The sequence below is a fragment of the Triturus cristatus genome, chromosome 5_2 (genome assembly GCF_964204655.1).
Source record: "Triturus cristatus chromosome 5_2, aTriCri1.1, whole genome shotgun sequence".
Classification (NCBI taxonomy): domain Eukaryota; kingdom Metazoa; phylum Chordata; class Amphibia; order Caudata; family Salamandridae; genus Triturus; species Triturus cristatus.
The window spans coordinates 1,080,978,911-1,081,000,966 of record NC_140588.1 but is presented as its reverse complement, the minus strand read 5'-3'; positions in this window follow the sequence as shown (position 1 = coordinate 1,081,000,966).

Here is a 22,056-nt window from a genome sequence, read left to right as displayed (position 1 = left end):
GAGTCGGCCACTACGCCAATGACCCGAACTGTCCGCAGAACCAAACTCCAAAACCCCGCCAGGTAGCTGCCGCCGCCCTGGGGGGAGAACAAATCTCTGAAGAACAAGAAGAATACGAGCAGGCACAACAAGAGTGGGAACCGGCCGCCATGGTTCTAGCGTGCCTAGGGGGAAAAGACATGGTCCCGCGGGCTCCCCTACCCGCCAACACCAGAAAATACCGTCAGTGGGTGAACATTAATGGACGCCAGGCCGAAGCACTACGTGACACGGGGGCCAGTGTGACGGCCGTCCGCTGTCACCTGGTAAAACCAGAGCAGATCCTGCCGAACATTCTCTGCCCCGTCCGTTCAGCCGACAATTCGGAGAGTCTATGTCGGATGGCCTGCGTCCCCTTCGAATGGGGAGGAGTCTCCGGCATGCTGAAAGTGACGGTCCGGGATGATGCCCCCGTGGACTGTCTCCTGGGGAATGATCTTGAGAGTTCCCCGTGGGCCGCCGTTGAGAGAAGAGAACACCTGGGGATGTTGGGCCTCCCAGACTGGACGTGCGTAACCACCCGGTCCATGGCCGCCCGTGCCATCCCCCGACCCGAAGAACCAGAATGGCCTGCACCTCCTCCCCCGATCGCTCCCGTAGAGGACACCGACGATACCGACCCCCCAGAGCAAACCCCCGCAGGGGTAGCCCAGCCCCCGGTCCTTCCCGACCTGGCTCAGTGGCGTCAAGAAGGGGGGCCCACCCAAGAACAGTTTCGCCAAGAGCAGAAGACCTGTCCCTCCCTCGAGGGACTCCGCCAGCAAGCCCTCGCCCAGAGCGCAGGGGACACCACCGGTGCTCACTGGATCTATTGGGACAACGACCTGTTATACAGTGAACAGAGAATCGCGGAGTTAGGGGCCAGTCGAGTGCTGGTGGTGCCCCTCCGTTTTAGAGACCTCCTGCTAAATTTGGCCCACGATGTCCCTCTGGCTGGACACCTGGGCCAGGACAAAACCTACAGTCGCCTGGTGACCCACTTTTTCTGGCCGAAGATGAGGAACGACGTCCTCCACCACTGCCGGTCCTGCCCCACGTGCCAGGCCAGCGGGAAGAGCGGCCGCAAACTCAAAGCACCTCTGCAACCCTTCCCAGTTGTCACCACCCCGTTCGAGAGGGTGGGAATAGACATTGTGGGGCCCCTGGACCCCCGTACAGCACAAGGACATCAGTTCATCCTGGTACTGGTGGACCACGCCACCCGCTACCCCGAGGCTGTGCCCCTGCGAACTGTAACAGCCCCGGTGGTCGGCCGGGCCTTAATGGGGATCTTCTCCCGGGTGGGCTTCCCCCGAGAAGTCGTCAGCGACAGAGGCACAAACTTTATTTCGAAATATATGAAGTCCCTCTGGCAACAGTGCGGGGTCACTTACCGATTCACGACCCCCTATCACCCTCAAGGAAACGGACTAGTTGAACGATTCAACCGCACGCTCAAGGGAATGATTGGGGGGTTGGAAGAGCCCCTCCGTCGCCAGTGGGATGTATTACTTCCGTGTCTCCTCTTCGCCTATCGAGAAGCTCCCCAGAAGTCCCTCGGCTTTAGCCCTTTCGAACTCTTGTACGGGCACCCTGTGCGAGGACCCCTCAGCCTAGTCAAAGAAGGTTGGGAGATGGCCCCCCTCAAAACCCCTCCAGACGTCTTCAAGTACCTCCTGACACTACGCAATCAGACCCGGCGGTTCAGGGAAATGGCAAAAGCGAATCTTGAGGCCAGTCAGGAGGACATGAAAAAATGGTACGATCAAAATGCCTCCTCCGTCGAATTCGAACCTGGTCAACAAGTGTGGGTGATGTCCCCCACCGAACCATGTGCCTTGCAGGACAAGTGGACGGGGCCCTTCAAAGTGGTCGAACGCAAGAGCCCCGTCACCTATCTCATCGATATGGAATCTCCCCGGAACCCCCTCCGGGTCCTCCACGCTAACAGACTCAAGCCCCACTTTGTGCGCTCGGAGCTCAGCCTCCTGATGGCTACGGACAGTGGGGCGGAAGAAGACTCCGAGCCTCTCCCTGATCTCCTAAGGACTCAGGAGAAAGATGGTTCCGTGGACGGGGTCCGGCTCTCCGATGCCCTTACCCCAGAGCAGCGCCAAGGCTGCCGGGACCTCCTGCTGCAGTTTGCTACCTTGTTCTCCCTCTCCCCAGGGGTCACCCCCTGGTGCTTGCACGACGTGGACACTGGGGACAGTCCCCCTATCAGACACCGGGCATACCGCGTACCAGATCGGGTGCGGGCCTGTATCCAAGAAGAAGTATCCAAGATGCTCACGCTCGGGGTCATCGAGCCCTCGGATAGCCCCTGGGCCAGCCCGGTCGTGCTGGTCCCCAAGGCTGCTGCCCCCGGCACCACTCCTGAACTCCGATTCTGCGTTGACTATCGGGGTTTGAATGCTGTCACCAGGACCGACGCTCACCCCATCCCCCGAGCGGATGAACTGATCGACCGCATGGGGGCTGCCCGCTACCTCAGCATCTTCGACCTGACAGCGGGCTACTGGCAGATCGGTCTCACACCCCGGGCCCAAGAACGGTCCGCCTTTTCTACCCCCGATGGCCACTACCACTTCAAGGTCATGCCCTTCGGCATGAAGAATGCCCCCGCTACTTTTCAGCGACTAGTGAACCAGGTCTTGGCGGGGCTCGAGGGGTTCAGCGCTGCCTACCTGGACGATATTGCTGTATACAGCCGCCACTGGTCCGACCACCTCCACCACCTCCGAGAGGTCCTGCAGGCCCTCCAGCGGGCCGGCCTCACAATCAAGGCCGGCAAATGCCAAATTGGTCAGGGATCAGTGACCTACCTCGGACACCAGGTGGGAAGCGGCCTGGTGGCCCCTCTGCAACTCAAAATCGCTGCCATCCAGTCCTGGCAGCCCCCAGTCACGCAGACTGAGGTCCGAGCCTTCTTGGGGCTCACCGGCTACTACCGGCGGTTCGTGAGGGACTATGGCAGCATTGTGGGGCCCCTCACGGGACTCACATTTAAAAACCACCCGAAAAAGATTAACTGGACACCAGACTGTCAAGCGGCCTTCGAGAAGCTGAAGGCCGCCCTGTGCACTGCCCCTATGCTCCAGGCCCCCGATTACAGTCGGGAATTCATTGTGCAAACGGATGCCTCCGACCATGGCATCGGGGCGGTCCTCTCCCAGCTGAACTCCGAGGGCCTTGACCAACCGGTGGCCTTCATCAGCAGACGCCTCCTGGCCCGAGAACAGCGCTGGAGCACAATCGAGAGAGAGGCCTTCGCCGTGGTGTGGGCACTCAAAAAGCTCTGGCCCTATCTCTTCGGTACCCACTTCCGGGTGCAAACAGATCATCGACCCCTGCAGTGGCTAATGCAGATGCGGGGGGGAAAACCCCAAACTATTGCGCTGGTCCATCTCCCTGCAGGGGATGGACTTCACTGTGGAACATCGACCGGGCCAAGACCACGCCAACGCAGATGGCCTGTCACGCTTTTTCCGCCTCGACGAGGAGAGTCCCCAAGAGGATGGGTGACTCTCCCCGCCTTCAGCTGGGGGGGGACGCATGTTGGACAGGCCACATGAAGGGCTTGCTCCCTCCCCGCATGACAGGGCCCAAGCCCCGGCCCTCCAGGTGTTACCCACAGAAATCACCCGCACCCCGTCTCCCGACGGAACTCCTGCCCCCGGACATCTATGTATCATGGGGCCGAACCACTACCGGCTTCCCCGGCCGGACCAGCCGCCATCTTGGACACTGCACCACGAGGCCGCATGGCCTCAGCTCGACCCTAACCCTGGGCCTGGCCAGGCCCCGACATCCCGGCACCACCATCCACCCAGGAGGTGAACGGACCACTTGGCAGGTCGATGGGAGAAAGAAGGGTCGATGGCTCTCCCCCGCCAGGTGCCGATCGCCCTCCAGCTCCCCCGGGCGCTGGCTCCACCCCCCTGCTGGGTGTCTGGACTCCCTCATCCCGGACCTCCCGACCTCCAAGTGCGAGGGTCCGGACATCAAAGGGCGCCAGACCTATAACTAGGACAGCTCCAGAGCAGGAAGGCAGTTGTATCCTGGAGTCGAGAGACACCGAGAAGAACTCATCCTTGACGGACTACCGGCGCTGCCGTAGTCCTGCCTTGTGAACTGTCGTCCTGCCTGCTGGCGCTGCCGCGGCCTTCCTCATCCTCCATCCTCGTTGGGACCTGCTGGCGCTGCCGCGGCCCGTGATAACTACTACCTTTGTCGGGACCTGCTGGCGCTGCCGCGGACCGTTGTGACCACCACCTTCATCGGGACCTGCTGGCGCTGCCGCGGACCGTGTACCGACCACCGTCATCGGGACCTGCTGGCGCTGCCGCGGCCCATCCCAGCTAGAACACCGAGCTCGAGGATTGTAAGCTATCCATCATCGCATCTACCAGATTGGTAACCAGACTGTCCCGCTACCCCCTTTCCCAAACCAAGAGACTAGAATCGAGGGGACCCCTGAGTCCAGACCTCCTTGTACCATTCCATCGTACCTTAAGAAATCGCTTATAAAGAACGTTAAATCCTATCCTTGTGTGGTGTACGTCTGTGGGGGGGAAGTTACTTGTCTGTACGATCGCTGGAGACGGCTCTCCCGGGAGACCTCTCCCCTTGTCCTCGGCCGACCCTCCCGGTCCGTCTAACATGGGCCCAGGGTACTCTCGTACCAAGCTGCTACTAAAGACTGTCCCGCTACCCCGTCCCTACCCGAGACTTTGAGACTCTTGTGGATCCCTCGATCCCCCTTGTACATATCGATAACCGTAACTTCTTAGATGCTGATAAAGAACTGCTCGTCTTGATAAACATCCTCGAGTCCTGTGTGGTGGTGTTACTGTGCTAGTACGTTATAGGAGAAGGACCTCTCCTAGGAGGCTTCTCAGCAGCGCTCGGCTACTTCGTGCAGTGTGGGGGCCCCTCTGGGTGGTCTCTCCGACTCACCCGAGGTCCGCCTTCCAACATTTGGTGGCCAGCGACGGGATCCGAGCCGAACGTAGATCGTACAAGCAAGTAACCCACTCGCTATCCATCCAGACGAACAGAGACCATGGAGTTCCAACCAGAACGATTGGAAGAGTACACGCACAAAGAGTTAAAACAGTTCTGCAAGGACAAGGGCATTACGACCACCGGCCTAGGTACCAAGGAAGAGATGTAGAAAGCCCTGAGAACCTGGATAGAGTCCGAGGCGGGTCCCTCCCAGGGTGAAGGTCTCCTGCCCCTGAATGCAGCCACGCCGCCAGCACCGACCCCAGCGAACGAAGGGAGAAACAGCCTGGAAACCGGCCTCTCCGCGGAAGAAATACGAGAGCGGGAGAAGGTCCGGACCCATGAGCTAGAGCTTGCACGACTTCGGCTGGACGGCGAACTCCGGCTGGCCAAAAAGAAATGGGCCATGGAGCAGCTACGGCTACAAGAGGAGATAGAGGAGAAGAAACGGCATCGAGAACTAGAAGAGAAACGGCTGCAGGAGAAAATCGAAGAAAAGAAACGGCATCAAGAACTAGAAGAGAAAAAGCTGACCCTCGAACACGAGCGGGGCCTCAAAGAACTCGAACTCAAGGCCCAGAAGGGGGAGACCGGCACCCCCAGCAATAGAGACGCTCTGCCGCCCACCGAAGCCAAGGTCCATATTCCCAAGGATGTCGTCAAGGAGTACTATAAAAACTACGACATCCAGCAGTGGTTCAAGGCGTACGAGGTGGCCATGACCTCCCATCGGGTACACCGGAAGGATTGGGGTGCCGGCCTATGGGGTCGGTTCCTTAGCGAGGGCCGAGACACCCTGCTCCAGCTCCCGGAAGAGGTGATGACCTCGTACGACCATATGAAGGAGGCCCTGCTCACCCGCTACGGACTAACCGCGGAAATGTACCGCCAGCGTTTCAGAGACTGGAAGAAAATCCCCGGTACCACGTGGGTAGAGTATGTTGACTTCTTCAGCAGGGCCCTAGAAGGTTGGATCAAGGGTAGCAAGGTCACCACCTACGGGCAGCTGGTCGACCTCATTATTTGGGAACACCTCTCCAACAACTGCTTCGTGGAGCTAAGACAACACCTCCTCGACAGCAAGCTGACCGAGCCGCGGAAGCTCGCCGCCGAGGCCGATCGATGGGTCAACACCCGAGTCCCCCGGAACCCGATGGGGGAGTACCAGCGAAACCACACCGGACCCCCCCGCCAGCGTGGCGGAGGAGGAGGGTCGAACCGGAATCGGGACATCCCAGCCGGGCCGCCCCGGAGTCCGCCTCGGGGGCCGCCTCAGCAACACCCCTCCCCAAGCCTAGCCCGAAGAGGGATGACGCCAGCCAAAACTGGCCCCCGGCCCCCGGCCCCTGATAACTTGCTACGGCTGCCAACAAACAGGACACTATGCCAGCGACCCTGCCTGCCCCATGAACCGACGAGGTGGGACCAGCGGGCCCCCGCCCCGACAACTGGCGGCTGCCGCCCTGGGAGAAGGGGAGGAAGAGGAAGAACCCCTCGACGGGGGGTCCACTGAGTGGGAGCCGGCGGCCATGTCCCTGGTCTGCCTGGGCAGCCGAGAAATGGTTCCCCGAACACCCATCCCGAGCAACACCCAGAAGTACCAACAGTGGGTCACTATCAATGGACGACGGGCCGAAGCCCTCCGTGACACCGGAGCCAGTGTCACCGCTGTCCGCTGCCACCTGGTGACCCCCGAACAGATCCTGCCAAATGTGCTATGCCCCGTCCGGGCGGCCGACAACAGCGAAAGCATGTGCCAGATGGCCCAGATCCCCTTCGAATGGGGAGGGGTGACGGGCATGCTGAAGGTGACTGTCCACGACGACGCTCCAGTGGACTGCCTCCTGGGGAACGACCTAGAGAGTTCCCCCTGGGCTCAAGTGGAGCGGCGAGAGCATCTCCGAATGTTGGGACTACCCGAATGGGCCTGCGCCACCACCCGGTCCATGGCCGCCCAGGCCCCCCGCTCGTCCATGACAGCCGACACCGTCGAGCCCGAGGGGCCCGTGCCACCACCTGCCTCCAGCGAGGAAGAAGCGGGCACCGATGCCAGGCCCACGGAACCCTCCCCGGGTGAGATCGCCTCTCTCGGCGCCCTCCCGGAGCTTGCCCAATGGCGCCACGACGGGGGCCCCACCAGAGAACAGTTCCAGCAGGAAAAGAAGACCTGCCCCTCCCTTGAAGGAGTCCGGCAGCAAGCGGCCTCGCAGGCCAACGGTGACCAGACCGGAACACACTGGGTCTATTGGGCCGAAGGACTACTGTACAGCGAGCAGAAGATTGCGGAACTGGGGGCCAGTCACGTGCTGGTGGTCCCCCTCCGATTCCGGGAGTTCCTCCTCAACCTGGCACATGATGTGCCCCTCGCCGGGCACCTGGGGCAGGACAAAACCTACAGCCGCCTGGTGACCCACTTCTACTGGCCCCGTATGCGGAGGGACATGGACAACCACTGCCGGTCCTGCCAGACCTGCCAAGCCAGTGGCAAGACGGGGGGACGGGTCAAAGCCCCTCTCCAGCCCTTCCCAGCAGTCAACACCCCGTTCGAACGGGTCGGAATAGACATCGTAGGGCCCCTGGACCCCCGGACCGCCCTGGGTCACCGCTTCATCCTGATCCTCGTAGACCACGCAACCAGGTACCCTGAGGCCATCCCGCTTCGAACTATGACAGCCCCCGTAGTGGGCGGGGCCTTAATGGGGATCTTCTCGAGAGTAGGGTTCCCCCGAGAAGTGGTGAGCGACCGGGATACGAACTTCATCTCTAAATACATGCGGTCCCTGTGGCAGCAGTGCGGGGTCACGTACAAGTTCACCACCCCATACCACCCTCAGGGGAACGGACTGGTCGAGCGGTTCAACAGAACCTTAAAAGGCATGATCAAGGGCCTGGAAGAACCCCTACGGCGGAGATGGGATGTCCTGCTGCCGTGCCTCCTGTTTGCCTATCGGGAGGTCCCGCAGAAGTCCCTGGGGTTCAGCCCTTTCGAATTGTTGTACGGGCATCCAGTCCGAGGACCCCTCAGCCTGGTCAAGGAGGGCTGGGAGACGAAGCCCCGAGATGCCCCTCCCGACGTCTACAGATACCTCCTGACCCTACGAAACCAGACATGAAGGTTCCGAGCCCTGGCCGAAGCCAACCTCGAGGCCAGCCAAGAGGACATGAAAAGATGGTACGATCAAAACGCCTCTACCATCGAGTTTGAGCCGGGCCAGCAAGTCTGGGTCATGTCACTGGTTGACCCCTGCGCCCTCCAGGACAAATGGACCGGGCCCTTCAAGGTGGTGGAGAAGAAGAGCCCTGTCACCTACCTGATCGACCTGGAGTCTCCCCGGAACCCCCTCCGGGTTCTGCACGCTAACCGGCTCAAACCCCACTTTGCCCGGACCGAACTAAGCCTACTGCTAGCAACCGACGACGGGGGCGAAGGCGACTCCGAGCCCCTACCCGACCTCCTGCGGACCAGCGACCACGACGGGACCATCGAAGGCGTCCGACTCGCCTCTTCCCTGACCCCGGAACAGCACCACGACTGTCAGCAACTGTTGTGGCCCTTTGCGGCCCTCTTCTCCCTCACTCCGGGGGTGACTCCATGGTGTGTCCACGACGTCGACACTGGGAACAGTCCCCCCGTGCGACACAGAGCCTACCGAGTACCCGACCGGGTGCGGGCCTGCATCCAGGCTGAGGTGGCGAAGATGCTGGCCCTCGGGGTCATCGAGCCCTCCGACAGCCCGTGGGCCAGTCCCGTCGTCCTGGTGCCAAAGGCCGCCGCCCCAGGCACCCCCCCGGAGCTACGATTTTGTGTGGACTACCGGGCCCTGAACGCTGTTACCAAGACCGATGCCCATCCTCTTCCCCGGGCCGACGAGCTCATCGACCGCTTAGGAGCAGCCCGCTACCTGAGCACTTTTGACCTCACCGCCGGGTACTGGCAGATCCAGCTCACCCCCGGTGCCCAAGAGAGATCCGCTTTCTCCACCCCTGATGGGCACTACCACTTTCGGGTGATGCCCTTCGGCATGAAGAACGCCCCGGCCACCTTCCAGAGGCTAGTGAACAAGGTCCTGGCCGGGCTAGAGGCCTTCAGCGCGGCTTATTTAGATGACATTGCCGTATACAGCAGCCACTGGGCTGAGCACCTGGGGCACCTCAAAGCAGTCCTGGCCGCCCTCCAAAGGGCCGGGATCACGATCAAGGCCAGCAAATGCCAGATAGGCCAAGGATCGGTGACCTATCTGGGCCATCAAGTAGGGAGCGGTCAGGTGGCTCCCCTCCAACCGAAAGTTGATGCCATCCAGGCGTGGGAACCCCCCACCACCCAGACAGCTGTCCGGGCCTTCCTGGGCCTCACCGTTTACTACCGGCGATTCATCAGAGACTATGGGAGCATTGTCGGCCCCCTCACAGAGCTCACGTCAAAAAAGCAGCCCAAGAAGGTACACTGGACCCCCCGCTGCCAGACGGCTCTCAAAACGGCGATGTGCACTGCCCCCGTGCTACAGGCCCCTGACTACAGCAAGGAGTTCGTGGTGCAGACGGACACCTCCGAATATGGAATTGGGGCCGTCCTGTCCCAGGTAGATTCGGAGGGACTCGACAGACCCGTGGCCTTCATCAGCCGACGGCTGCTGCCCCAGGAGCAGCGGTGGAGCACCATCGAGCGGGAGGCCTTCGCTGTAGTGTGGGCCCTCAAAAAGCTCCGGCCCTATCTCTTCGGCACCCACTTCCGGGTCCAGACCGACCACCGGCCCTTGCGGTGGTTAATGCAAATGAGGGGCGAGAACCCCAAGCTGCTGCGATGGTCCATCTCGCTGCAGGGGATGGACTTTTCTGTTGAGCACCGGCCCGGCAATGACCACGCCAACGCCGACGGCCTGTCCCGCTTCTTCCGCCTCGACGAGGAGAACCCCCAAGGAAATGGGTGACTCTCCCTGCCTTCGGCTGGGGGGGACGCCTGTTGTACCCGGCCTCGTGGCATGGTCTTAACCCTCTTGGATTGTGCTCGTCCCCCGCACCGGCCTACACGGGCCGCCCTTTCAGGCCGCCAGGGACCCCTCCTCCCTTCGAGGCCCCCTTTGGATTGTACCCGTTTTCCTACACCCGCCTCAGCGGCCCCCTTTTCCAGGCCACACAGGGACCCCTCATCCCTTCGGGGTCCCCCCCATGCTTGCTCCACGCACCAGCCCACGCAACCCGGCTCCCTCCGGCCTCGGCCCTAGCGAACCCCCGACATCGAGGCACCAAGATCTGGCCCGGGGGCACCGCATGGCCACTTCACCACTCCCGGAGGAGGAGAGTTTCGATGGGACCCCCCACCGTCCCTCAACACCTAGGTACGATCGTCCTCCGGCCTCCCCGGGCCTGGCGCCTCTCCCTCTGGGCGTCTGGCCTCTCCCAGCCCAGCCTCTCCGCCCCCGAGCGCAAGGGTCCGGACATCAAAGGGCTCCAGACCTATATCTGGGGCAACCCCGCAATGGGACAGTAGTTGTATCCCGGAGTCAAGAGCCCTGCTGATGGAATCGCGGCTGACCCTACGGAGAAGAACTCTTGCTTGAGACTATAACACGAGCCCTGCTGACTGCGTCGCGGCTCCACCTTCTTGAGACAAGGAACCTCACGGAACATCGGGGCCCTGCTGACGCTATCGCGGCCCAACCTCGCTGAAACCTCCCTCGGAGCCCTGCTGACGTCGTCGCGGCTCGAGCTGAACTGAAACACCTTAAGAGCCCTGCTGACCTGGCCGCGGCTCGAACTCCACGAACTGATCGCCAGAGCCCTGCTGACGCCGTCGCGGCTCGACCACTCCGAGATCCGGAGTCCCTCCAGCTTGAGGATCAAGAACTGGGCCCAGGGTACTCTCGTACCAAGCTGCTACTAAAGACTGTCCCGCTACCCCGTCCCTACCCGAGACTTTGAGACTCTTGTGGATCCCTCGATCCCCCTTGTACATATCGATAACTGCAACTTCTTAGATGCTGATAAAGAACTGCTCGTCTTGATAAACATCCTCGAGTCCTGTGTGGTGGTGTTACTGTGCTAGTACGTTATAGGCGAAGGACCTCTCCTAGGAGGCTTCTCAGCAGCGCTCAGCTACTTCGTGCAGTGTGGGGGCCCCTCTGGGTGGTCTCTCTGACTCCCCCGAGGCCCGCCTTCCAACAGTCTACATGAGCCCCCTCGCAGCCATCGCATGCCAACACAACCTCAACATCATCTCCTACGCCGACGACACCCAGCTGATCCTCTCCCTCACCAACGACCCCGCCACCGCCAGAACAAGCCTACACGAAGGGATGAAAGACGTCGCCGAGTGGATGAAGAACAGCCGCCTGAAACTGAACTCAGACAAGACGGAAGTCCTCATCCTGGGATCATCGCCCTCCGCCTGGGACGACTCCTGGTGGCCCCCTGCCCTGTGCACCACCCCCAAGCCAACGGACCACGCACGTAGCCTGGGCTTCATTCTGGACTCCTCCCTCTCGATGACCAGACAAGTCAACGCCGTCTCATCATCGTGCTTCAACACCCTGCACATGCTCCGAAAGATTTTCCGATGGATCCCCACCAAAACCAGGAAGACGGTTACCCAGGCACTCGTCACCAGCCGACTGGACTACGGAAACACCCTCTACGCCGGAACAATATCCAAACTTCAGAAAAGACTCCAAAGCATCCAGAACGCCTCCGCACGACTCGTCCTGGACATCCCCCGTCACAACCACATCACCGGCCACCTGAGAGACCTGCACTGGCTCCCCATCAGCAAGAGGATCACGTTCAGACTCCTCACCCACACACACAAGGCTCTCCACGACTTGGGCCCCAAGTACCTCAACAGCCGCCTGACCTTCTACACGCCCACCCACCACCTACGGTCGACCAGCCTCGCCCTCGCCGCCGTCCCACACGTCCGCAGAGCCACCGCCGGAGGAAGATCCTTCTCCTACCTTGCAGCCAAGACATGGAACTCCCTCCCCATCCACCTTCGGCTAACCCAGGACCACCTCTCCTTCAGGAAGCAACTCAAGCCCGGGCTTTTCGAGCAATAACGGACCCCTCTCCCCCAGCGCCTTGAGACCCTTCCGGGTGAGTAGCGCGCTATACAAATGTCATGATTGATTGATTGATTGTCAAGGATAGGACCAGAGGAGTCGTTGAGCCATGTTTCTGTGAGGATAAGGAGGTCCAGATCTTGGGCTAGGATGAGATAGGCAAGGTTTGTTGCATGTTTCACTGCTGATCTACAGTTAAGTAGCATGCATTTCAGGTGTGATTTGTGAAAGGTGTCCTTGGTCGCAGGTTGTGAAGTGGCGATCTGCAGGAGGTTATTGAAGTTTATGGAATTGGCATTGAGTCTGGGCGCTCTATGGGGATTGGAGGTGATGGTTCGGATGGGATCCGCATTTACATGGATAGGGAGTGTTGAGTTTAGTGCAATTAGTGGGGCTGTACGAGAACATATAGCATTGCTAGAGATGTTCGAAGGAGGAGAGGTGTATTCAAGGAGGAGGGAGAGAATGTCAGGTTCCGGCTATGGATTTAAGGCTCTGGCGGGTCTAGACGGGGCGTTAGGGTAGGGGTTGGTGTTTGAATTTTGGGTAGTGGGAATAGGGGGGATCATATGAGGGATCTCAAGTGTTGGCCTGGTGGAAGAGAGAATGGGGTCTTGAGTGTGGGAAAGTTGGGAGAGAGATCAAGGGCTAGCTCTTCAGTGGCCTTAATGAGTTTAAGTATGGCAGTTTTGAGAGATAGCAGCTCAAGGTTAATTAATGATTAACTGTTGTTGTGTTCATCTATAAATTAACCAGACAACGCCACCCTGCGGCAGATGGTCGTAAGCGCTGGTGTTGACAGCAAAGTACAGGTGCTGATATGCACCGGCTCAAATTAAGACCTGACTACACTGGCCTGGCCCGCCACATTTAAAGAACTCTGCCTCCCTGGCGGGGATCGCTGTGACTTCAGTAGAACCCTGGCATGCCGGCTCCTCTGAAGGCGCTGAAGCTAACTGCACCATGTTCTATGCTCCCACACAGCAACGTTTTTTGTTATCCCCCCCAAAAAGCAGGAGTTGTTTTTTGAACAGGAGAGAGTAAATGTCCCTGACACACTGGGAGTTTTTTCTGAGCACGTGGGGGGCATTTATTTGCTTTCTTGTTTAGGACTGACAGACTCCCTGGAGTTCCCAAAGAGGGTACACACAAAAGCAAAAGCATCCACCCTATATAAGGCTGATGGCCTGAGGTACTTTGAGTGATGGCCCCATGCCAGTGGGTCATCAGTCGCAGGTTTCCTGTGCAGGAGCCAGCGATGGCTGGATGGGTGGATGGATAGCTGGGTGGATGGGTGGGTGGCTGGGTGGATGGATGGCTGGTTGGATGGATGGGTGGATGGATGGATGGGTGGATGGATGGCTGGGTGGATGGATGGCTGGGTGGATGGGTGGGTGGGTGGATGGATGACTTGGTTGCTGGATGGCTAGGTGGATGGGTGGCTGGCTGGGTGGGTGGCTGGGTGGCTGGCTGGGTGGCTGGCTGGATGGATGGCTGGGTGGATGGCTGGGGGGATGGTTGGGTGGCTGACACATAGAGGTTCATCTGACCATAAACAGAGCGGGTGAAGCCGAGACGGGCAGACCGAGTACACTCTCCACCGAGGACTGCCTCAAACGTGAAATAAAGCCTTGGCTAATGTAAAGACCCGTGAAGTCCAAATAGTGTAATATGCCCCATTATCTCCCTATAAACAAACACCAGCAGGGGCTCCTACTTGATCCATCGAAGAAGGGGCGGTAAAGGGGACACAGTGTGCAAATGTTTAAGCATCTCTAAGTACCTCCTAAGCCGCCAGAGGTTCCCTCATGTATGACATTTACATTTGTTTTATTTGGAGGTTTTAGCTCACTCCTGCTCTCTCCCAGGAGAGTCTCCAGACTGGAAGTGTTCAAGTACCTTGATTGTAAAGCTCCGCACGTCCCGGTAGGGCTGTGAGCAGTCAATCAATCAATCATGGCATTTGTAAAGCGCACTACATACCCGCGAGGGTCTCAAGGCGCTAGGAGGGGGGGGGGCTGCATTTTTTCGTAGAGCCAGGTCTTGAGGAGTCTTCTGAAGGTCAGAAGGTCTGCTGCAGGTGAATGGGGAGGGTGTTCCATGTCTTGGCGGAGAGGTGGGAGAATGATCTGCCGCCGACGGTCACTCTTCAGATTTGGGGGACGGTAGCGAGGGCGCGGTCCACGGGGTGGAGCTGGTGGGTGGGGGTGTAGAGGCTGAGTCAGGTGTTGAGGTATGTTGGACCAGTGTGGTGGAGTGCCTTGTGTGTGTGGGTGAGGAGTTTGAAGGTTATCCTCTTGTTGACAGGGAGCCAGTGCAGGATTCTCAGGTGGGGTGTGATGTGGCTGTGGCAAGGGATGTAGAGGATCAGGCATGCGGAGGCGTTCTGGATGCGTTGAAGCCATTTCAGGAGTTTGGCCGGGGCTCCTGCATAGAGTGCGTTTCCGTAGTCCAGTCTACTGCTGACGAGGGCCTGGATGACTGTCCTTCTTGTTTCGGAGGGGATCCACTTGAAGATCCTGCGAAGCATGCGGAGGGTGTTGAAGCAGGAGAAGGAGACGGCGTTGACCTGCTTCGTCATGGAGAGGGTGGAGTCGAGGATGACCCCTAGGTTGCGTATGTGGTCGGTGGGTGTTGGGGGTGTTCCTAGTGCAGTCGGCCACCAGGAGTCATCCCAGGCCGAGGGGGTGGATCCAAGGATGAGGACCTCCATCTTGTCCGAGTTCAGCTTCAGACGGCTGTTCCTCATCCAGTCAACAACGACCTTCATTCCTTCGTGGAGGTTGGGTTTGGTGGTGTGGGGGTCCTTGGTGAGGGAGAGGATCAGCTGGGTGTCCTCGGCGTAGGAGATGATGGTGAGGTCGTGCCGTCGTGCGAAGTGGGCGAGTGGTGCCATGTACATGTTGAACAATGTTGGGCTAAGGGGTGAGCCTTGGGGTACGCCGCAGATGGCTTCGGAGCGGAAGGGGGGGAGGCGGATGCTCTGTGTTCTGCCGGAGAGGAAGGAGGAGGTCCAGTCCAGGGCCTTCTCTTGGATTCCGGTGTCATAGAGGCATGTTCGTAGTGTGCGGTGGCAGACTGTGCCGAAGGCGGCTGACAGTTTCAAGAGGATGAGGGCCGCGGTTTCTCCGTTGTCTAGCAGGGTCCTGATGTCATCGGTGGCGGCGATGAGGGCAGTTTCGGTGCTGTGGTTGCTGCGGAACCCGGACTGGGATGGGTCCAGGATGCTGTTCTCCTCGAGGAAGCTGGTCAGTTGTTTGTTGACGGCCTTTTCGATGATCTTCGCCGGGAACGGGAGCAGGGAGATGGGTCGGAAGTTCTTGAGGTCCTCGGGGTCTGCCTTGGGTTTCTTGAGTAAGGCGTTCATCTCTGCATGCTTCCAGCTCTCCAGGAAGGTCGCTGTCTCGAAGGAGGTGTTTATGGTTTTCCGGAGATGGGGTGCGATGGTGCTGCTGGCTTTGTTGAAGATGTGGTGTGGGCAGGGGTCTTCCAGGGATCCGGAGTGGACGGTGTTCATGTTCTCGATGGTTTGTCATCGTTGATGTTGTTCCAGGCGATCAGGCGGTTGGTGCGGGCGGTGGTCGTGGGAGCGGGGGTCTCAGTTGTTGCCGGGGTGGTGACGGCGTTGAAGCTGTCGTGGATGTCTACGATCTTGCGATGGAAGAAGGTGGCCAGTGAGTCGCACAGGTCTTGTGAGGGTGGGATGTCGTTGGTGTTGGAGCTGGGGTTGGAGAGTTCCTTCACGATATTGAAGAGCTCTTTGCTGTTGTGTGCGTTGTTGTCTAGGCGGTCTTTGAGGGAGGTCTTTTTGGCGGACCTGATGAGGTGGTGGTGTCTGCGGGTGGCGTTCTTGTGGGCTGTGTAGCTTTCCGGTGTTCGTTCACGGATCCAGTTTTTTTCGGGTTTTCGGCAGGTTCGCTTGGAGGCCTGGAAGTCTTCGGTGAACCAGCTGGCTTTCTTGCTAGTGTGGGTGTTGGAGGGCTTCTTGAGCGGGGCGAGGGTGTTGGCGCAGTCGTTGATCCACTGTTTGAGGTTGCGAGCGGCGGTGTCGGGGTCGGTCGGATCTGCGGGTGGGCTCTGGGCGAGGGCGGTGGAAAGCTGGTCCTCAGTAACTTTGCTCCAGCAGCGGCGCGGCATCTGTTGGGTGCAGTGGTGCATGGTGGGTTTCCGGAAGGTGAAGTGGATGCAGCGGTGATCGGTCCAGTGGAGCTCGGTGGTGTGGTTGAAGGAGACGTGGGAGCTTGCGGAGAAGATGGGGTCAAGCGTGTGGTCGGCTGAGTGGGTGGGTGTAGTGACGAGTTGTCTGAGTCCGAGGTTGGCGAGGTTGTCGATCAGGATGGAGGAGTTGGTGTCGTTGTTGTTCTCGAGGTGGAAGTTCAGATCCCCGAAGAGGATGTAGTCCGTGGAGGTGAGGGCGTGTGTGCTGACGAGGTCGGTGATGGAGTCGCTGAACTGTGCTCATGGTCCGGGGGGGTCTGTAGACGAGGGTTCCTCTGAGGGTGGTGTTGGGATCGGTGTGGATCTGGAAGTGCAGGTGTTCAGCGGTGCTGGGGGTGTTGTTGGTGTTGGTTGAGACTTTGAGAGAGTTCCTGTGGACGATGGCGATTCCCCCTCCTACTCCATTGGTGAGGTCCCTGTGGGTGATCTTATAGCCTTCCGTGATGGCTATGGCGATGTTGGGTGCCGAGGCGGGGGTCAGCCAGGTCGCTGTCAGGAAGGCGACGTCTGGGGCATTGGAGTCCTGTAGGTCCCAGAATTCCACGGCGTGTTTGCGTGCGGAACGGGTTTTGAGAAGGAGGCATCTGAGTTGGTTGGTTTCTTTGGTAGGTGGGTTGGCAGGCCGGATGCTGGTGAAGCTGCAGTTCCGGCAAGAGAAGGGTCCTTAGGTGCGCTTCGGGGTGGCCAGGCAGCAGGTGCGTGATCGTCCGGTGCCGAGTGCGTGGAGGGTGCTGGAGTCATAGCAGAGGCGGGCATCAGGGCGATCGCGGGGGCCAGGGGTCCTGGCGCTGGGCGCAGTCCAGGCACGGATGGGTGCAGACGGGCTTGCCTTAGGTGCGTCCGCTGCATGCTGCTGCCCACTGCTTGCCGCGAACAGCATGTCAAAGGCCCAGTCTCCGCCTGAAGATGCATTGCAAACAGAACAACTGATGGCCAGAATGCTGATCATTGCCAAACATTCACCCCAGTACAGAGATCTGGGCCTAAATCCGTCATTTCTTTGCATTGCAGTTGCACAGATGTTCAGAGTGTGCACTGCTAAAGACACAGAAGGCCCCCAAGGCTGCCAGATGTGACACTGCATTTTAGGGAACTTTCTGTCAGTGTCGCAGGAGGTTACACTGGGCCCCAGTGCAACCAAGGTAACTCAGCGCATTGCTAGGGAGGCATCTCAGTCTGTCAGCTGCCCTCACACTGCTCGACCTTCTGAGATGAGAGGCTGCATCAGCCCTAACAAAACTCATGCACACATTGCTGCATTTCTACTTCCTGAGCTGCATTTCTGCAATTCAAAGCCATGACCCTAATATGCATTGCCAAAGGCAATAGGCTTGTCCCTTATAAAGTGCATGCACACAAAGACATCACATGCAGGGATACCACACTCACACTGCTGCCCTCACATTGGCACGCCCCTCACGCTGCACTCACACAGGCACGTGCCTCACTCTGCAATCACACAGACCCTCTCAACCTGCAGACCACACACCATGCACTCACAAAAGGCAATGGTAATCCTCCATTTACACAGCCACACACCTCACAATGCACTCACAAAACATGGTGGTTATCCTGCACTCACAAAAGCACACTGCCCACTCACAGGTACATCTCACACTAGAAAGGAGCAGAGCTGGTACAGATGATGGCATATGAGGCATAAGTTTAGTATCGGGTGCATCGGTCTATTAGTGAAAGTCAAAGCTGCTGACGTAAGCTACACTGAAGCCTGAGGGCCTGTACCACAAAGGGAAACGTACACTTTTGTGTAAGTTTACGGTTTTTGTTTCCATTCACAAACTACAAGTTAATAGTAAGTTTACGACTGCAGAGACTCGGCAGTCGGGGCGCATAGCTCTGCACATAAAAAGACAGACCTGACCTGTCTTTTTATGTGCGGAGTTCTCCCCCCCGACGGCGGAGTCTCTACAGTCGTTTACTTACTATTAACTTGTAGTTTGTGAATAGCAAAAAAACTATAAACAGACACAAAAGTGCACGTTTACCTTTGTTTAATTAGGGCCCCAATGTCCGTGGAGGTTTTCTAATCTGCAGGCAGCCACGCCTGGAGCAGCACTGCAGTCTATGGGAGTCTGATCTGTGTGGGCTTTTGTGGCGAGGAGCCTTGGCATTGAAAAAAGTCCCACTTGCCTTTTTTTTAAAAGTGGGGGTTTTATTTGTAGTGCAAGCACATGCTAAAATAAAGAAATAAAGAAAAACAAAAGAATAAATATTCTAACTAAATGTATAGGGAACATTTCAATGAAAAAAATCAAAAAGTAATGCTTAGCCATGGTCTTTGCTCTCGTAATAGTAAAAAATGACAGACTATTCAGTATACTGTTTCAAGATGGCTGCATGGTTTTGAAGCTTGCAGCAGTGATGTCTGGCACTCTGCATAAGAACGTTGTGGTCCGGTAGCAATGGCAGCGGACCTGCTGGTACTCTTGTAACTCAATCAGCACCAGTCTGCACTTGCAGGTGAGCTGCTGGGGGATGAAGTAAAGGAAATGTCTCCTGAGGTCGGACTGCTGTGGATGCAGAGTAACTCAGAGTAAACAGGTAAAATACTGTTACTCAGACCACCTGACATCCTGAAGACCAGAGATCGTCGAATAGGCAGATCCAAACTTTGGCAACAAAGCCAGTGGCTGAAGAGGTCTGACCCCTGCCCAACTGCATGTACGCTGCTCTGAGGGGCTGAACCAATGGGTAAATGGCACTGTATCTGATGAATAACTGAAGTGCGCTTACCCAAAGCCCATTTTCTTAAAGCATGTGCATATACTATTTTTAGAACACACAATGCTTGTAAGACTGCTAAATGACACAGAAATAGATAGACCACTCAGAGCAGGCGCCAGGGGGCCTTGGCTCACATGAATCATCATACAGCACTGGTCAATAGCATCAAAATCTTCCCTGAAAGACAGGGAACAAATGTGGTACTGCAGGACCAGTCAATGCAAGCTTCCTTCAAAGGCAAGCAGCTAGTGTTACACTACGGGGCCAGTGCAAGCTTCCTTCAAAGGCAAGCAGCTAGTGTTACACTACGGGGCCAGTGCAAGCTTCCTTCAAAGGCAAGCAGCTAGTGTTACACTACAGGGACAGTGCAAGCTTCCTTCAAAGGCAAGCAGCTAGTGTTACACTACGGGGCCAGTGCAAGCTTCCTTCAAAGGCAAGCAGCTAGTGTTACACTGCAGGGCCAGTGCAAGCTTCCTTTAAAGGCAAGCAGCAAGTTGTTACACTGAGGGGCCAGTGCAAGCTTCCTTCAAAGGCAAGCAGCAAGTGTAACACTGCAGGGCCAGTGTAAGCTTCCTTCAAAGACAAGCAGCAAGAGTAACACTGCAGGGCCAGTGCAAGCTTCCTTCAAAGGCAAGCAGCTAGTGTTACACTGTGGGCCAGTGCAAGCTTCCTTCAAAGGCAAGCAGCACGTGTTACACTGAGGGGCCAGTGCAAGCTTCCTTCAAAGACAAGCAGCAAGTGTTACACTGCAGGGCAATTCAGTGCAAGCTTAATTCAAAGACATGCAGCAAGTGTTACACTGCAGGGCCAGTTAGTGCAAGCTTCATTCAAAGGCATGCAGCAATGGTTACACTGCAGGGCCAGTCAGTGCAAGCTTCATTGAAAGACAAGCAGCAAGTGTTACACTGCAGGGCCAGTCAGTGCAAGCTTCATTCAAAGACAAGCAGCAAGTGTTACACTGCAGTGCCAGCCAGTGCAGGCTTCATTCAAAGACAAGCAGCAAGTGTTACATTGCAGGGCCAATGCAATCTTCCTTCAAAGACATCCAGCAAGTGTTACACTGCAGGGCCAGTGCAAGCTCCCTTCAGAGACATGCAGCTAGTGTTACACTGCAGGGCTAGTGCAAGCTTCCTTCAGAGACATGTTGAAAGTGTTACACTGCAGGGTCAGTGCAAGCTTCCTTCAGAGACATGCAGCAAGTGTTACGCTGGAGGACCAGTGCAAGCTTCCTTCAAAAACATGGAACACGTGCTACTGCAGGGCCAGTGCAAGCTTCCTTCAAAGACAAGCAGCAAGTGTTACTCTGCAGGGCCAGTGCAAGCTTCCTTCAAAGACATGCAGCAAGTGTTATACTTCAGGGCCAGTGCAAGCTTCCTTCACAGACATGCAGCAAGTGTTACACTTCAGGGCCAGTGCAAGCTTCCTTCAGAGACATGACATGCAGCAAGTGTTACATTGCAGGGCCAGTTAGTGCAAGCTCCCTTCAAAGACATGCAGCAAGTTTTACACTGCAAGGCCAGTGCACGCTTCCTTCAAAGACAAGCAGCAAGTGCTACACTGTGGGGCCAGTGCAAGTTTCCTCCAGAGACATGCAACAAGTGTTACACTGCAGGGCCAGTGCAAGCTTCCTTCAGAGACATGCAGCAAGTGTTACATTGCAGGGCCAGTCAGTGCAAGCTTCCTTCAAAGACATGCAGCAAGTTTTACACTGCAAGGCCAGTGCAAGCTTCCTTCAAAGACAAGCAGCAAGTGCTACACTGTGGGGCCAGTGCAAGTTTCCTCCAGAGACATGCAGCTAGTGTTACACTGCAGGACCAGTGCAAGCTTCCTTCAAAGGCAAGCAGCTAGTTGTTACACTGAGGGGGCCAGTGCAAGCTTCCTTCAAAGACAAGCAGCAAGTGTAACACTGCAGGGCCAGTGTAAGCTTCCTTCAAAGACAAGCAGCAAGAGGAACACTGCAGGGCCAGTGCAAGCTTCCTTCAAAGACAAGCAGCAAGTGTGACACTGCAGGACCAGTCAGTGCAAGCTTCCTTCGAAGGCAAGCAGCAAGTGTTACACTGCGGGGTCAGTGCAAGCTTCATTCAAAGGCATGCAGCAAGTGTTACACTGCAGGGCCAGTGCAAGCTTCCTTCAAAGGCAAGCAGCAAGTGTTACACTGCAGGGCAATTCAGTGCAAGCTTAATTCAAAGACATGCAGCAAGTGTTACACTGCAGGGCCAGTTAGTGCAAGCTTCATTCAAAGGCATGCAGCAATGGTTACACTTCAGGGCCAGTCAGTGCAAGCTTCATTGAAAGACAAGCAGCAAGTGTTACACTGCAGGGCCAGTCAGTGCAAGCTTCATTCAAAGACAAGCTGCACGTGTTACACTGCAGTGCCAGCCAGTGCAGGCTTCATTCAAAGACAAGCAGCAAGTGTTACACTGCAGGGCCAATGCAATCTTCCTTCAAAGACATCCAGCAAGTGTTACACTGCAGGGCCAGTGCAAGCTCCCTTCAGAGACATGCAGCTAGTGTTACACTGCAGGGCTAGTGCAAGCTTCCTTCAGAGACATGTTGAAAGTGTTACACTGCAGGGCCAGTGCAAGCTTCCTTCAGAGACATGCAGCAAGTGTTACACTGGAGAACCAGTGCAAACTTCCTTCAAAAACATGGAACACGTGCTACTGCAGGGCCAGTGCAAGCTTCCTTCAAAGACAAGCAGTAAGTGTTACTCTACAGGGCCAGTGCAAACTTCCTTCAGAGACATGCAGCAAGTGTTACACTACAAGGCCAGTGCAAGCTTCCTTCAGAAACATGCAGCAAGTGTTACACTACAGGGCCAGTGCAAGCTTCCTTCAGAGACATGCAGCAAATGTTACACTACAGGGCCAGTGTAAGATTCCTTCAGAGACATGCAGCAAGTGTTACACTACAGGGCCAGTGCAAGCTTCCTTCAGAGACATGCAGCAAGTGTTACACTACAGGGCCAGTGCAAGCTTCCTTCAGAGACATGCAGAAAGTGTTACACTGCAGGGCC